This window comes from Larus michahellis, chromosome 15 (genome assembly GCF_964199755.1).
Source record: "Larus michahellis chromosome 15, bLarMic1.1, whole genome shotgun sequence".
Classification (NCBI taxonomy): Eukaryota; Metazoa; Chordata; class Aves; order Charadriiformes; family Laridae; genus Larus; species Larus michahellis.
In genome coordinates, this window is record NC_133910.1 from 410068 (window position 1) to 416067 (window position 6000).

A 6000-nucleotide genomic window follows, 5' to 3' on the forward strand; every position below is an offset into this window, starting at 1 on the left:
AATGGGGCTGGCCCTGCCCAATCAAAACTTCCACGTACCGTAGAAGGGGATGAAGTCCCCGTAGTGCACATGAAGAATACGCTAGGGAAGACAGTCTGGGTTAGTCCTGCCTCGGGCAAAGGCAAACCCATCCGTGGGATTGCTTTTGCCCAAGGACCTGGGTGCACTTGGTGCGTGATGTGGCAGCATGGGGAAGTCCGACGTATACCTCATGGGGATCTGATTTTGGATGAGAATAGCCAATGAATCAAATTGTGTGCTGTTAATTGCTAAGTAACACTCTCACTGTATGTGCTCATTACTATAATTGCTATCAGTTGTACTACGAGTAAGGCACAGGGGTGATGGGATAAGAACTGACCTCAGCAGCTGGCGCCCAGCAACTTCCTCAAGATCTACGTCTTCAGCCCACGGATTGTGTGCATAAGCCACACCGGGTGCACCAGTCACAACCTCCGAAAATACAGCATGCAACAGACCAGCACCACCCAGCATCTCACCTGCCCTGAGAGACTGTTCTAACAGGTGGAGCCCAAAGCCATGGATTAAAAGAACTCAACGGACGCTTTGGAGGGATGGCCCATAAACTAAGGGCATTATATCCGCATGAATATATATGTGTGTATATATATATATGACAGGGGAAAGTGGTGGCAATTCATTGGAACCTGTAAGATCCGGGCATGGCATAGATGGTATGGAATAAGGGGTGGATAATGTCCTGGTTCCGGCGGGGATAGGGTTAATTTTTCCTGGTATTCCATGCCATGTGAGCCATGCCCACCCTGAGCTGCCCGGGGAGGGGGCAGGAAGTCACCGTTCGGAGCAGGCTAGGGCGTCCCGGGTCCGGTCGGGGAGCGGCGGGGAGCGGCGGTTCCGTGATCGTGTTTGTATATTCCTCTGTCCGTGTGATTGTTGTTGTTTGCTTGTTCCCTTTGCCGTTCTGTTAAACTGCCTTTGTCTCAACCCAAGAGTCCTGTATTGGGAAGGCCCGAGCGAGCGGCACATGGTTCTTTGTTGCCGTCTGAGGCCAAACCACAACATTCAGGTTTCATCACTACTGTGTTATCCTGAAGAACACTTCTAGAACACTGTTAGCATCATATAACGGTTAATATCATACAGCTCGGAATTAAGTCTTCTCACCCAGGGTCGAATTTCCTTGGGGTACACATTGAGCTTCCCCATTCTCCAGCATCACCCACCAAGTACCTCCAGGTCCTTGAGCAAAAACAGTCCCACGAATGGGTTTGCCCTTGCCTGAGGCAGGAAAAACCCAAACAGTTTTCCCTAACCTATTCCTTTCATGCTGTTCTCCTGTCCCGTAGGGATAGAAGAGACTCTTTAGAGACCCAATTCAACAGTCCCATAAAAACAAAGAATGTTTCCACATTAATTGAGATATATATATACTTTTCTATGTATATATATCTATACCTTGGTAGATCATAATTTCTCTTGGAAGTTATACCGTTCTCTTCTTTATACCTTATTATATTCTTACCATGGGTAAGAATGCCTTACCTATGATCCTAAGTAACAAACCAAAACCCGCTACTTATTGACTGCCCTCTGTGTTGTGCTCTGGTTCTGTAATGAAACGGTTGGTACTAACTACGAATTCCTGTGGAGGAGGAGAACGTAGTGTGCGGCAAACAAACCATCCAGCACTGTGCCGAGAATCAGAAAGCCCAAACCCGAGGGCTGAAGGATGAGTATGTGATGATACATGCATAAATACGCGTGTTGTGTTCCTTGGGTTTTTTTCCTTCATTACTTCATTGGTAAGTAATGAAGTACTCTCCTCTACCTGTCCCCGAATGTCAACAGAGGAGACTGTATTTCTTTCTTGCTAATTGCCTTTGGCGTGAAGTCGGCAACCTTGTATTTGAGATTCTGTGTGGGATGTTCCGGGTCAGTCTCACCTCGAGGACAAAAAGCCCAATGTTTGTATCTAGGACCAAAAACAACGGAGAAGATACTCTCCTCGTCATGTCGCGTTTTTAAAAAATGAGTGTTTTTCCTTCAGAAGCCAAACAGGTGGGGATGGGTCAGCTGAGACCCATTTTTTGAAATGTCAAGTCACCAAGCATGTGGTAGCTACAAATTGGAACCACAGAGAGCTTCTCATCATTGCTTTGAGCAATGCAGTAACTTTCACAGCTTCACAGGGAGACGCTCAAGAGTACTTGAAATACTGGAAATTTAATTTCACTTGGTGCAGTGGAGGCTCAGTAAAATGAAAAACAGGGTTTAAGCCAGCAAATCTACAAGCACAGGTCACTCGCCGAGGCAAACAGCTCCGGTGCTGGCACGTCGGCAGCAGAGCCGGGCAACGGTGGCGAAAAGGGGCTTTTTCCGAGTTTTTCTGAGGCCGGGAGAAGACCGGGCAGTGGCAGGGACCCGCAGGGAGCCCGCAGCTGACAGCTGATGCGAGAGCGTCTGACGAGGCCGGGGCGGAGCCTGCAGCAGCCGCGGCAGGTTTAAAGGAGGCGTAACCGCCACCAACGGTCACTGGCTGAGGCAAGTGAGCCTGCAGCAGCAGCGGCCAGCCCCCAGCCCCTTCAAAGGCGGCCCAAGGGAGTGCGGTGAACAGGGCGGGCAGGCAGGGCATGGCGCGTCAGTTCGCGTGGAAGGGCGCAGGACGCTCGGGGGGGAAGGTCAGCCATGGTCTCCAACTGAAGGACGCAGCTTCCCGCATCTGCTGCACCTGCCAGAGCAGACGTGGCCGTACCAACTGAGCTCCCCTGGAAGCACGCAGCCCCCCAGGTCGCCGGCTGCAGAGAGTGCCTTAATCTCCCAGGGCTGGTGGGTGGTAGAAGAGGTGACAGCTGCGTGAGGTGCCACCAGGGGGATGATCTGCTCAGCCTGGCAGCAGAGCTGAAAGAGGAAACAGAAGGGCTGCGGAGCATCAGGGAGAGTGAGAAAGGAATGGATTGGTGGAAGCAGACTCTGACCGGGTCCCTGAGTCAAAAACCAGAAGAGCCCCCAAAAAAACCCCGAGCTGAAGGAGATCTGGTCCCTTCGCCCTGCCACTGAAGGCAGTGGCCAAAAGGAGGCCAGTGAATGGAGGCTAGTCCCTACGAGGGGAGGGAAGCGAACTCCCTCCTTGCCCACATCCCCCAACCAGGTGCCTCTGCACAACAGGTATGAGGCTCTTGAGGAGGGAGGCCAGCCCATGGATGGCATGGAAGATGGTTTGGCTACACCAGAAGAGATGCCGGGACCAGCAAGGCCTACCCCCAGTTTAAAAACTGCCTCTGCAAGGGAGAAGAGGCGGGTTATAGTAGTAGGCCCAATATGCCGCGCAGACCCTCTTGACAGGGAGGTATGCTGCCTCCCCGGGGCCGGGGTCAGGGACGTCACTTGAAAACTTCCCAGCCTGGTTAAATCTGGCTAGGGGCATCAAGGATAACAAGAAAAACTCCTATGAGTACGTCACGGGTACAGGCAAGACTAGGGAAGGTGTGGGCCCTCTCAGGAAGGACACAGGAGACCTGGTCACCCAGGACACGGAGAAGGCTGAGATGCTGAATGACTTTCTCGCCTCGGCCTTCACCAGCAAGGGCTCCACCCACACCACCCAAGTTGCAGGATGCAAAAGCAGGGTCTATGAGAATGAAGAAGCGCCCACTGTAGGAGAAGATCGGGTTCAGGACCATCTGAGGAACCTGAAGGTGCATAAGTCCACGGGACCAGATGAAATCCATCCACGGGTCCTGAGGGAGCTGTCAGATGAAGTCGCCAAGCCTCTTTCCATTATATTTGAGAAGTCGTGGCAGCCTGGTGAAGTTCCTGCTGATTGGAAAAGGGGAAACAGAACGCCCATTTTCAAAAAGGGAAAAAAGGAAGACCCAGGGAACTACAGGCCGGTCAGTCTCACCTCTGTGCCTGGCAAGGTCATGGAGCAGATCCTCCTGGAAACGCTACTAAGGCACATGGGAAATAGGGAGGTGATTGGTGACAGCCAACACGGCTTCACCAAAGGCAAACTCTGCCTGACATTGGCAAATGTCTTACTCTTTGGTGTCTTTGGTGAAATTACAATAGAAACTGTGGCGGCTCTCTGTCAGTGAACGGACTTATTTCAGAGATAACTCACATAATATGTGTGCTTATTTTTGAACTTCAGTACCAATGTACCTTGACAGAAGAGGCTTGAAACACAAGGAAGTGCCTTCCTTCCCCGATTCTTTCAAAACACGCTGGATTCTTTCAAAACTGCTTGCGATGGGAAGTGGCTAATTGTACTAATATTGACTCCTCCATCCAACAAAGAAGGAACTGCAACATGCCATTACAAATTCTACTTTTGTAGCCCTCCAAAACACTGTCAAGTTGCTTTACAAATGCTAATCAATGTCTCCTGAAGTCTAGTAGATTGAAACGCTCTGGCGATACCACTTGACTTGGTCATTGCAGAGTTGTATGGCGGAGAACAGAACTCCAGAGTTTTCATAAGAACCATTTTATTTGGAAAACAAATATACAGCTCTGGTGACAGAAGAAGTCGGTAAAGTTGTCCTGAATGGTCCCTGTTTAAGAAAACCATCTGCCACGCTAACTGCACCTGCAACAGCACCTGCAACGACAGCACCTGCAACGTGGTCTCCATCTGCGTTTCCATCTTCAATTTTATCTGCATCCGCACCGGCATCCCCAAAGATGCCTTCCTCTGAAATGGTACCTGCATCAGCAACGCTCCCTCTGTCTGCAAGGGCATCTGCAATGCTCTCTGCACTCCGGTTTTGTCTACATCTGCAGTGGCGCACGAAAGGGTATCTGGTGTGGCATCTGTCTCTCCCATGGCATCTCCGTCTGCAGTTGCATCTGAAAGACTACCTGGTTTCTGCAAGGGCGTCTGCAGTGGTATCTGTGTCTGCCACGGCCTCTACAACGGCATCTGCACCTGCAACGGAATGGGCGGTGGTATCTCTGATGGTATCAGTACGGGTGTCCCTGCCTGTATTGGTGCCGGCGTCTGTGAAGGTCTCTGTACGGTGCCTGTGTGCCCAATTGTACCTGTGTCTGCGTCTGTGCTGGCATCTGTCTGTGTCCTAAGTCTGTGCGTGGCGGGAGTTCTGCTGTCCAACAGGAGTCCAACGCCCTGTCCGTGTTGGCCTTCATGCGCGCTGCCAGGCGGGAGAACCTCCGTCCGCTGGAAGTGCCCTCCAGGCTGAAGAGGCGCTCCAGTAAGGAAAGGCAGCAGCTCTGCTGCAGCAGCCAGGCCAGCCTCTTCATCCTGCTGCACGAGAGAAACTGCTGGGCCCAGAGGCTCTCGCTGTACAGCGCTAAATCAGACAGGGCTGGGGGAAAGCAGGGCGGCGGACAAGCCAGTCGCACCTCCTGGGAGGAAAGGGAGCTGATGGAGAGGAAGGGGGCAAACAAAGCAGTGCCGCCAGGGGAAGCTGACCGCTCGAGAGGGCGCGTTGGCGCTACAGCGCCCGGGGGCCCAAGCAAAGCTGGGAACCGGCAAGAAAAGGGTTATCGCCCTCTGAGCTTCCTCGCTCTCACACCTCACCCCCACCCACTGCTCCTTCCCCTGCCCCTCGTCAGCCTCTACTCCCTGTTTGCAGCTCTCTGTCCCCAGCCACCACCAAGGCCCTGCCGCTGTCGACGCGTGCCGGCAGGCACAGCCCCGGCTGTGAGCTGCTTTTTACCCAGGGAGGAAGGAGCGTGCAGGGGGGAGGGAGTGTGGGGCTCTGTCGTTCCCCATTCCACCCGCACATCGCTCCTTAACCCCTCGGTCCTGTAAGGGCCGTGCGTCAGGTCACGTGTGGCCTCAAGCCCAGGCAGGTCTGGGACCAGGTAGGAAATGGCTCTTCCTCCCCTGGGTTCTCAGTTCTGCTCCTTACCGGCCCTTCTGCAGAAGGCAGGCTGCTCTTCTCACGTAAGCGACACAAGGCAACTTTTCCACCTGAGCCTTGACAAAGGCGCCAAGGAAGGTCTCGGGGAAGTTCCTTCTGAGCAAGCTCAAAGCCTCCCTCATCATTTTCTCTG